This window comes from Macrobrachium rosenbergii, chromosome 55 (assembly GCF_040412425.1).
Source record: "Macrobrachium rosenbergii isolate ZJJX-2024 chromosome 55, ASM4041242v1, whole genome shotgun sequence".
Classification (NCBI taxonomy): domain Eukaryota; kingdom Metazoa; phylum Arthropoda; class Malacostraca; order Decapoda; family Palaemonidae; genus Macrobrachium; species Macrobrachium rosenbergii.
Window position 1 is genome coordinate 28114495 of NC_089795.1, and position 12555 is coordinate 28127049.

General features: G+C 37.0%; 1 long non-coding RNA gene across 1 annotated transcript; it reads left to right on the forward strand.

Annotated features, from left to right (window-relative positions):
• The first annotated feature begins 350 nt into the window (after positions 1-350).
• LOC136835717 (uncharacterized) lies at positions 351-12128 on the forward strand. Its single transcript, XR_010852255.1, has 3 exons — positions 351-630; positions 8400-8497; positions 10286-12128. It is a non-coding gene; the product is annotated as an uncharacterized lncRNA (long non-coding RNA).
• The last annotated feature ends 427 nt before the right edge of the window (positions 12129-12555 follow it).

Here is a 12555-nt window from a genome sequence, read left to right on the forward strand (position 1 = left end):
GCATGATACAGCCAACGGATGGAGTCAACTTATTGAAGAATAGCTACAGGTCACAGGCTACTTGAGCCAAAGTGTAATTAGAATTTTGCTCGAAATTGTCCTCAATAGTTTTGCTGAACGACCTAAATATTGTTCAGACTTGTTTTTAATATATTCACATTCATTCTCTGTATCGTATTATTATTATTATTATTATTATTATTATTATTATTATTATTATTATCGTTGTTGTTCAGAGTCATTACCGAAACGTTTTTGAGTTTTACATTACGTTAAAGACGTTGCCAACTCGCTTTTAAACCAAGGAATTAAGTATTCCGTTCTATATGTTAAAAACATTAATTTTGACTAGACAAGAAAATACATCGGATTGGAAGAATCTCCCCTATTTTCATCATTGCACACGCACCTGCTAGCTGTTGCATACGAATGCGTATCAGCGTTTAATAAAATGAGTAAAAGGTTAAATAATTGGCAACTGGTAGTCTTCGCTGCTCAGTCTAAAATAATTGGCAACCGTTCCCTTGGCTGCTCAGTGTACGGCAGCACGGGTCGACAAATATTAGGATTTCCTGTTCCGGCAACGTCTCCAGACCCCAGTCCTTGTTGTTTATAACGATGAATATTAAGGTAATGGAGAGTTACAGCATGTTAGTAGGAGTATTTTCGAAAGTAATACTGGTATACTCACATAATAAGGGAAGCCTAAGCTAGTAGATGTTGGGTATTTAGAACTTAGAGGCCTACCACTTGGAGCTAGCCAGACAGTTGTAGTTATGTTAATTTACATATAATGGTATTAAGGTACATTATTAAAGGCTACTTAGAAGAGGAATATTAGTAGGAGGAAAGTAATTTTTTGGGTAATAAAGAATTACTTTTAACCATTATTGCATTTTGGACTTGAAACTATGCTTTTCCAATTTTTTTTCCTGTCCATTGAACGTTTGTAACTACCGTTTCGTTAGCAAATGGTGGACCCCACCACTAAATCTTGGGCTACCATATGGGAAAGTGGGGGTTGTCAGTAAGGAAAAGCACAGAACAGATAAAGTACCAGGACTGATTTTTAGCCTAACTAATCTATGGAGCCGTTTCTTTACTTGGACCCGCACATAATCTGACCTAGAATGCCAGGTCCTTACCTAGGGTTAGACTCCCTTTTTAACCTAGCCATGGGTGCTTCATCCGATAAAACTATATAGTAGCCCCGCGGCGGCGACTGCCTTCTAACTTAACTTTTTCTACAGTTTTTTGGTTGCTAATTATGAATTTACCTTTAATTTTTGTTACTCGAGTATCATATAATTAACCTGTAATTAACCTCTGAAGTCCATCCAACAAGAGGTTTCTATACGCGATTTTCACAAGACAGAGCACCGGAACCCCCTAAAAGTGTAGAAAAAACCAGTTGAAAACAGGCGTAGAGCTAACATATAGAATTACCCTTCGTCCTTACCTAGCCAAGGGGGTGAGGGGAACAGCCCCTCCCCTCCAACCTAACCTAGGATGCTGGTTCTTCGTCTAGCCTTTGACCCACCACTTAACCTCCTACCCTTAGGTAATGCAAATGGCTATTAATGAGGGTGCTGCCTAACCAACACTCCTAACCTAACCTAACCTAAGGTACCAAATCCATAACATGGTGCTTGATATTAAACTGAAAACATTTCATAAATATACCGTAATCTGAATCAGAACTATCAGTAGGTGTGACAGCTTCATACTGGTCAGGATCTTCCCGAAATGTTGAAGGCCACTGGGTCTCGGACTATGGAGGGCTAACAAGTGGTTCATGAACAAAATTACCTTCCATGGTGGAAGGAAAGACTCTTCCAAGAGAGCACCTTTGAAATAACTAACCGAGAAATAACACCACCATCTTTTCTTTATCTTCATAAATTTGGCTTCAGTACTGCAGTAACATAAGTGGCTTTGTTCCCTTGAATGTAAGGAAAAGTCGCACTTGGTACAGTGCAAAGAATTAGGTAAAACATGTTCCTTAAGGAAAACAAGAGCATCTGTTTGAGGAGGATGAAATTCTGCATGGAATTTAGCAATATAGCCAAAAATAATCCACAGAGCAAGAAAGACAACTGAACCAAATGTGCCATGACTGCAAGCTGAAGCCTGATTTCAAGAAACACATAATTTCCAAGATCCTACATGATTTCTGAAACCTATAAGAAAACAACCAATTACATTTAAGGATTTTTCACAGACCCACTTGTCCAAGAGAAGATTCCTGATGCATAATCCATTCTTACCCATAGTGTACTCGGACCAACAAAATTTGATCATTGTACTATGCATGTTAAGGAAGCTTAAGATCACAACATAAAAACCCCAGCCTCAAGTAATAATACGAATAAAATTTTACCATGTTTTGATTCAATGTAAACGGTAATGCAGGAGCCCTTTGGGTAGATTTGTATATAGGCTGTGAAAGCAAAGGGTAACATAGGCCCATAGGCTGATATTCCAGATATAGGCCAGTTACCAATATTTAGATTAAATCTGTTTTATCCCATATAATTTGTCTAGAGTGTTACATACTTAGGCCAAGCCTATTCAAAGTGAAGAGTGGGCACCTTTCCTAGTGGCTTAATGAAATTTTGACACTTAATTTATATGACAGAAACAAAATGTGATTTTGGGGTATTTGATCTGAGGACCCAGTTCTTTGCCAACATTTCTTAGAAGGTATTTTGACTAACTAGTTAATCCTACCGGCCCCATTTTAGGTTCCTGGTCCTAAGGATAGGGAACCATTGTCAAGACCCTCACATGCAATCTTCGAATGGCTGCAGTTTTGTTTTACAAGAACTTGTTTATCATTTCCATTTGTTTGGACCAAGTTTTCATTGACCAAATAATTACTAAGGACCAAAAGAGGAAACAAATAATGTTAGGGAACTGTCAGCTACAAAGCTTTTGTATTTTGCATTATGAAATCTTTAGCTTACAGCCTTTAAAAGGGTTTAAACTAATATGTAATTGTAAATTAGTCAAAGGATTGGTTGATTAACAATCTTTTCCCACTTCATACAGCTTGCTTTGAAATTATATTTGTGTTGAGCATGTGTCATTCCTCTATCTTGAGATGTGTGACACCTCAACTTATTAGACTTACGTACTTAAAAAACACTTTTATAGTAGATGTTTTTGGGGTCAGGCTTTCTGATAAGTAACAATGTTGGTTAAGTTAAAAGTTAAGTATATCTTAGTTTAACCAGACCACTGAGCTGATTAAACAGCTCTCCTAGGGCTGGCAACAATGACTCTGCATTATAGCCTGCATTTAAATATTTTCTAGATATCTTACAACTAACAGTAATTCCACATACAGGCAGTCCCTGGTTTATGGTGGGGGTTCCGTTTTTACCCCGTGTCATAAACCGAAAATCGTCGCAAACCGAAAAATCGTCGAAAATCGTCAAAAATCCAAAGAAAACCTTACTTTTAATGCTTTTGGTGTATTGAAAATGATGTAAACTGCATTTCTATTGAGTTTTTCATAAAAAAACTGCAAATTTATTTTATTCTGCTGTTTTGGAGCCATATTTCTTCCGTCAGATCGGGTGTACAACGCGTTGCAACCCCAGAACATGCGTCGTAAATCGGGAAATAATTTCTGATGAATATATTTGAAAAGCATCGTAACCTCGGAACGTTGTAAGCCAGACCTGTCGTAAGCCGGACCCATCGTAAACCAGGGACTGCCTGTAGTTCCTAGCCAAAACTCTCATATACATTTTTTACACTTGACATTCAATTTAAGAGAATTCATTTAAAAATTATCACATTTTATATGATTGCATAATAAAAAAAATATATTGTAAATGTGCAGTCGATAAGTACAGAAATTCATTAGGTTGAGAAGTTACTTATTTTTTTGGTGTGCCACAATTTTAGATGTTTTTGTTATGTCACCATTTTAGGTATCTTCATCTTTAGATAAATCTCTTGAATGTCAAGCATAAAGTACAGGTTAGTTTAGATTAGGAACTCTATGGAATTATTGTAGTAGTAAGATGTCTAGAAAATATTCATGTCTAGAATCTAGTAAGATGAGGTGCTACTGTATGAGAGTCTTTGGTCTGACACATCTTGACTGATGTACCAAATGCATAGCCATGATATTTGCATGATAGCTCTATACTAACCATACATCTAGAGGTTCAGATTAGCAAAAAATACAAGCATTTGTTTATTTTTCTATGAGTAGTGAAAATAGGTGTTCTTACATTGGTCTTATTAAGAAATATGTCCTAACTACCTTGATTTCATTGGGTTCTCAGTAGCAATCTTTATATATAGGAGTTTCTGTAACACCCTTCGGCTGTTGGGTCATCTTAGGCTCCATATCAGTTGTCTGATTTGGGGCGAGGGCCATTTAACCAAATTCCTCATATGGTATGGTAAGAGACTTTGTAACCTTGCCATCACAATCATGTGTTTGAGATTGTATATGTAAGGCTACCAGCTGGGTTGCTAATTGAGAACTTTGTATATTTGTCCAGTGATTCTGTAAATTTGTTCAGTGGATCACTGGAGAACTTTGTATATTTGCTTCAGTGGATCACTGAAGTCACAAATGATAACATGCAAAATCCACCACATTATATAATAGATATCAAAATACAAAATAAAAGAAGGATGGTTTTGACCCTGTCCTCAGTTTGGATCAGAAGATTGATGTTATCAACGGTTAATTGGTGATATTTGAATGGTTATAGCTTCTGGTGAATAACTGGCTGTTTGGATCATAGGTCAGAGAATTGCTGGTGAAGGTTGACTGTAAATAATAAGAAATGTCTCTCAAGGATGAATTTTGTGCCTGAGTGGCAGGCTTTTGCATTGTATTTATAAATATAGTTTGGCACATAGGGGTTACCCAAGACTTTATTTTAGATTATATTCCATATGTTCCATATGGAATATAATGACATTGAAACATTAAGGGTAAACAAAAAGCTAGTCTTGCTACTGACAAAGACATGCACTTGGATCAGGTTTCCTTTCAGTGAATAGTAAGAATTTTATAAACTAGATAATTCCTAGTCTTAGTAAGGTTTGAGGTTTTCAGTAAATTCATTTCTTTCTTTTAGTACTAGGTAAGTGAGTCCAGTGTAGTAGTTTTATGTCACACTGTGAAACACTATAAGGTAGGTTTAGCTGGCTTGCAAGGTACAGAAATGAATAGATACAGCAATTTCTCTTGTATCCAGATTAATACATCCAAGGCCCTGCCGGAAAATAGAAATTTTTGGATATGATAAAAAACACTCTTAATGTTAAATGGTAGCTTTGTACCCATAACTACCTCATGACTGTAAACACTAATTATGCTTATAAACAACAACCATCACGCTAAATTAAACTGAAAACTTGATCAAAAGCCAATTACCTACCTTATTTTTGCATATTTGTAACAAATATGCTGTATAAAGACTACCATGGTTGACAAATTTGAGTGCAAGACACTCAATAAGGTATTTTAAGCACACAACAGTGGGCCAAAAGGCACAACAGTTATCCTTAAACACCACCTTCACCTCCCCCTGAAACTTCCTCTGGTATAGCTGTTCCATTGCAACAGTAATACTTTGGTCTATCAGTTGAATGAGCAGAGTTGTATTAGGAGGCAAAAGCATGACTCTAATACAACCTTCAGCATTGTCATCTTGGGTGTCGTACAATACACAGGCGTGTTGTCCAGAAGAAGCAAAGCCTTTGCCTAATGCTTAACAGTGCCAAGGTCTTTGGTTTGATGAAAAATAACCTTACAAAATTCGCTATGGATCCACTCAGAAATGATCTTGGAGGTGAACCAAGTGTTTACCAAATAATGCCAAATCACCAGGAAATTATCCATCAAGCCACTCAGGGCACATGGTTATTTTGCATGTCCATCTACCACTGGTTTGCAGTGACACACACCAGAAGCACATAGCAAAGCAGACTCCTGTTGCTTGGAGAGCTTTCAACTAGTTACGTTCTTTCCCATCTTGTCAGCCAAGATGTTAAAGGGTAAGAAGTACTGTAATAGCATAGACCAGTCTCATCAATGTTGTAGAGCTAACCCAAAACAAGGCCTTTTTTCATCAATACTTGCTACATATGACAAAATTCCTTTATTTCCTCCTTGGAAGCACCCAAAGCTCTGCTATGAGTGATCTTGTTGGAAAACCTATGTTGAATCATGAACCAAACCAGCTAACCTATGGATGCGCCAGAGTCTGCAACCCCATGCAGGACTCTGAAATTAGTAGCTGAAACCTTCAACTTGGCACTGCACACACACACCCTAGCAAAGGGCACCAGCTGCCCTTTGCTGATGAAATCAGAACAAGGTCAATTGTTGGATGCCCTCATGATGGGATTTTGCCATCACCTTGTGAGCCTGACTCCTGGATGTCATCTTCCTAAAGTCTGTTGTTTACTTCTTCAACTTGTCCTTGGCTGCCTCGATATCCTGCAAGGTTGACTGGGCAATGCCATAGCTCTCCATGGTACATCTCATTGACTGTCCCACTTCGATTCTCTTGACTATTTCCAGCTGCTTCTGAAGGGTCCCCACCTGCCTAGCCCTCTTTGAATAAGGTGGGACCATACACAGAATAAACAGCACCATATACGGAACTAACAGCACCTGTAATGCTGTAGGTACTACAACAAAATCCATGTGTTAAAGAGAAAGCATTGTGGAAAACACAATCACTAACCATGCAAAATAGCAACCAATCATACACACCTGGACAAAGAAGCAAATTGTTATTTTGTTTCTAAATGCATTGATACTTTCTGGATGCAGCCAGTTAGGAAAGAAGATTTTTGATGGATATGTCTCTCAGCCATTCAAGAGCGAAAAAATCACGATGTGTAAAGACATACAGTATCCACTGCTGCCAGTAGCAGAAACATTTACAAAAAACACAAGTCTTGTCCACCCAAGCACCTTTTACCATATGTAGTTGAACTGATGACTTATCCATCTCAGCTGGTCAAAAGCTATAAACAAAGTGACGTGAGATGAAGTGTTAAGTGACATAGTACTTTTAAGTCAATAACAATTGCAAAAGTTCGCAAGAAGTCAAACTGTGTAACCCCAGCATACACTGGAAACACTTTCCCAGGACTCACAGCCTCCCAGTATCAGTGTCAATGCCTTCCAGCGGCGTCAACAACACTTGTATATATATCTTACATACATATTGAGGTGCTGGGGTTACACATGAATGTTTTATTGCACAGGAAAAGTTTGAATAAGCTTCAGATGCATAGAATTGTACAACACCTACATGCAAATATGTAATGCACTCACGTTTTGTAGGAGCGGGGGTTGGAGTATGCAGAATACTGTACTGATAGGACATGAGGTTATTCTTTGAGATATTAGTTGTCATTTTAGTCTTAGTGCATAATTTTTGCTCTCAATGAGGAGCAGAAGCCACGAATAACAGTACCTCAGATTATTGTACCTTTTGGAGACTTGGATATACAAAAACAAAGCACAATGCTTTATGCAAGAGAATCTTATGATAAAGGATAGCATTGAATCACCATCAAAGGAGTAATACCATACGATTTCAATGTTGCCGAAGACGTCAGTTAGGTTAAAAACTATGAGTTGCCCATTGTAACTTCTTAGAGAATTTGAGAAATGGCAGCAACCTTCTTTTGATGTTGCCCATCATTTAGTTGACATGTACACTTTCAAGCATTGCTGTAACTTTACCTATTATCCAGATTATGTTGGTGTTGTCATCACTGCTACCAGGAATGAAAGCTCTTTCTTTGTGAATTATTACTGCCCATAGACTACACTTTAACTAATAGAAAGTACAAGATTCCTCCATTAAATAAAGGTAAAGGAGTGATATCCTGTAGCTATTTCAAATGTTATGACTTTTATGGTTAATCCCTCTTCAGGAAGAGTTAAACAATACAATGCCATTAAATAATGTGAAAAAAATTCTGTGCAATTTAAAGTGAACTGAGAAAGGAAATGTAAGTTGGGAGACTGGATTCCCCGCACAGTGGGAAATGATGTTCAGAAAACTAGTGTACTTAATCTTAACTGCTTAGTTTTGGGATATGGCAGAAGTATAACAGGTTTATGTAGTGTATGAATGGGCATGAACAGAAATTTTTCAACCCATTCTTAAGTGCTAGAAATGTTTGACCCATTTTATACAGTACAGTATATGAATAGCTGCATCTTAATCATCATCATTTAAATAGTTATAGAAAATAAAAATCTGTGGTTAGAACAAATAGGGGAATAATGATTTTGGAGCCTTTCCAAAAAAAAAAAAAATATATGTATGATTTAGTAGGACCAATTTTTCCAATAACAATACTGAGCTACTAATTTGTCTTTTCTATAATTTCAGGGAGATCTGAATCAAGAAGATAGAAATGCCTCATATGGAAATTACAGACACTTGAGATAAATATGTATCTGGATGGTTTGCAACTAGTTATTACTCTTGTAAGTACAAAAACTTTGTGTCACTTATCTTGGATATTCATGGCTCACCCAAAGAATCTTTGAGAAATGGAAATTGATGCAGCTGATTGCTAAAGGGATACATTTATTTTTATTAACGGAGAAACATTTGAAGAGGAAACACGAGCACTATACATAGGCTAGCCTTAAGGCAGAGCAGTAGTGGGAGAGGGTAAAGTATCTTCAGCTGTAAAGTATCCATAGGACTGCCTTATGAAAGTAAAGAAGTTTTAGTTGTCAAGGATAGAAATTTACGAATTGATAAATGCGAGGGTTGGCAGTGAAGGAGGAAAAGAAATAACCAAAAGTATCAACTTAATAAAATAGTGAAATTCGTTTGAACTTGTATGTGATTATGTGATTGCATAGTTTTGCCTCTCCATAGACAAATCATTCTGTTATTACTGTATAATAATAGTAATGATACTGGTTTGCTTTACCAAGGTACAACACTTCTCATTCCATCCTATGGTCACCCTGTGAGCTAAATAAATGAGCTCATTGGTCTGGTTAAATTACTTCATACTAATAATAGCTTCACTCATGGTTATCAAATTACTACATAATTTTCCTGATTGAATTTCTAATTTCTGCTGTGAACAAGCCCTTCAGGAGAACCCAAAGAGAACCTGTAAATTTGATTCCTTTGTCTTGTCATACTATCTTAATGATATGGGTCCAGAATGGTGAGGATCATTGCCTTTTTGCTAGATCATGTGAATGCACCATGACTAAATGATGAATCAATTCTATTCCAGTAAACAGTTTAGTCATTTCAAGTAGGTAGGTGCTGTAGTTCACTGCTCTTAAGTCAAGATGCAAGTTTCTTTGTGTCCTCTTGCAACTCTCTTTCATTTCATTTTCTAAAATTGCTTTCGTTTCGTTATTGCTGTAGGGGTAGACCATTATGGCAAGCAATGCATAAATCAGATGAAAATAGGACTGTGGAAAATGTGGGAGAGGACCAAAGAGGATGGTGGGGAATGAGAGGCAGAGAGAGAGACTGAGGTGTTATGCAAGGCACTGAAGGAAGTATATACTTTCACACATTTATACTGATATTAATGATATTTTTTCATACTTAGACCATTTGATTTTATGACAAAAATTTCATTTCCCATATTATGGGTTAAAGGGGCAATTTCATTAGTTAGGACTTAAATTATAAATTTTTTGCACAGTAGGATAACTGCCAGATTGTGGTATAAGCCCCACTTATGGCTTGTTATATTTCATTGGCAACATAACCTTTTACTGTCCCAGAGTTGGGCAGGCGATATTTTAGAAGGCCCATAGATCTACCTAGGGTGTCATCAGTACTCACCGTCTGGTTCTGGTTCACTCTGGTATACTGGTCACAAGTTAAGTCAAGGGTGTTGTGCAACAGCACAGTGACCTGTCCTTTGCTTTTGCTGCTCATGAGCAACAGCCAGACTTTTAAGCCTTTAGCTGTTCAATTTCTTTCATGGCATTGCCCCTTTGAATGATTCATATGGAAAATTAGAAACAGCAAGGAATGGTCTTGTTGAACTATATAAAAGTAACAATAGTAATGATAGTAACTGTAATAATAATCATCATCTTGTTTATGTAAGAGAACTATTGGATGAGAAGGCTGGAGAAAATTCATTCAGTATTGAATTTAAGGACTACTGTATGTCCTGTGGCATGTATGTAAACTGTATGCTTACTGTTCTTGAATAAGAAATTAACAAAGTGGTGTGAATTTTACAATTATGTATCTTATACTAAGTTATATCTGTTTTTCAGGTTTCAGAGCTCACACTGCCCGAGATTTCAAGATGCTTCAAGACCTGAAGAATAAATTTAGAATTTTACCAGCGTCTTTTCTTTAAAAAACTGTCTGTCTCTCATCATTTATTAATTTTGATTGAATACATTCACATTAGTTACATTTTATTTTTGTGCCTAAGCTCTCAGCTATGGCAAAGAAACTGGGTGCTTGAGTAGATGCTGAAGCTAACTTGATGTGTATTATTATGTGTATGTGATCACCCCCAACAAGGGAAAGTTCCATGCCTCCCTTAATTGTGTCTTGGTCACTTGCTCTTTGTCCGTTGACCTTTTGACCTTTTCTGATGGTGTAATCTTCCTTGGTTCACTTGTTATTGAAAGAGGATATTCAAGTGGGTACTTTTCCCTAATATTACATCTATCAAAAGGGGATATTCAACTCGGTACTTTTTCTAGACATAGTGACGATTGGGGGATGGAACTTTGATGTGTTGCTTGCGTTTACAAAGTGTGTATGCATTGTGGTACATCTTGTAGGTGTTTTTGAGTTGGTTATATATTCAGGTATGCAGAGCTGAGGATGTTTTCTTGCCTGTCTGTCAATGTTTTAATGCAGTGACAGACAGAGTGGATATTACTTAATATAAAGAAGGGGTGTAATTTAGTACTGTATATACAAGATATTCAGGTGGGCTTTTGGATGTTGCTAATTATTGTTGATGGTAAGTAAAATAAGAATCTTGTCTCTGTTCTTTGCATTTCTATTATCTCTCCTTTCTGACGCGGTCTTTGTCTGAACTTTTGTGATCACAGTGTACCGTATCTTGTGCGTCCTTTGTGGTCAACAGTGTTCCCTTTGTTACTTTGTATCACTTCTCATGTAATCTTTATGAGCATTGTTCCAAATCTATCTAAATAAAATGCATTATGCTTTGGTGTGAATAAAAATGTAAGTACTGTACAGTTTCTCTGAAATCATTTAGGAGTCAAAAAGAGTTAGTTCTGGAGTTTGGAGACAGTGAGAATCTACCCTAGTTCATGGATGTTGTCTGATGCTGCAAGGTACTCTGATATTTATTTTTTAAATTTTTCATGTGTACTTTCTATTGTATTCCTAGTTTAGAAGTATTACTACATACCTATTCTATGCAGTGTTTAGCAAGCCAAGCTCAAGGCGTGAGGATTGGTTTAGAAGTGTCTATCAATGGTCTGGATGTACGTTTATACTGTGTACATGCAGGCATGAAGTGGAAAAGTACAAGTCACAAGACCATTTGATTTCTGTTAACTCTAGGGCTGCTCTTCACAGACAAGGCTACCTTCATTCACTATGGAAGCTATTGCTAATTTTGCACCTGCCTCCTGTATGCCTCATTCTGTGCCAGTGTTAAACTGGTAGGAGTGGAGTGTTGGTGGTGCCAACTCTAATGCAGGAAAATTTTTCCAGTGTTTCATGAATTAATTATATCAGTGTTTTAACTCTCCTCTTCTGCCATGTTTGGAGTAATATTTTCTCCATTGTGGTCTCTTCTCAAACTCTTGAATCGGGTTATGTCATCAACCAAATTTATTTTTCTAACTTTTGAATGTTGATTTGTGGCATACTCATAAAATGAGTTCATTATGCTTGTTGCATAGTGTACTACAATGACAAATATCCTCTGTACCCTATGTTAACTGACTAAGCTGTTTTTGTTCACAACACTAGGCAGGCTGCTGCTGCAAACATTGTGTTGTTTCTTACTATCAGGTTCAGTACTACGCAGTTTGCTAGGAGTTTTACTATGGCTACAACTTAAACGTGGAACAGTTTGCCAAGTGAGGTTGTGGAGTCGTCTGATCTCCAAATGTTTAAGCATGGCGTAAATTCATTCATGCTTTCAGCTGATGTGTTCTTAATTAAGGTGTATCGGCTTTGTTTTAAATTCCCTTATATTATTCATTCATCACCTATTCCTGTTACTTGCCTCTCTTTGCATGCTGATTTCCGTTTGGAACCCTTTTTGGTTTATAGTATGTTGACTCTGTTCAAAAGGGTTTAGGGTTTTCCACTGAAGCTTTAAGAAAGAAGGAAATTAGATTGTCCTCAATGGAGAATATGGCCGGGCACATTTGTCTCATCCTCTCTCCTGGATGAGTTTGGTTCTTCATGTTTACTACATGAACTTTATGAATGTGAATGTGATGATCAAGAAGAGGACAAAAGACTTCTGTGGCTAATGCTCTTCACCAGAACTACGTTCCCCATGTTTGTCCATCCCCATTACAATTGATTTTATCTTAAA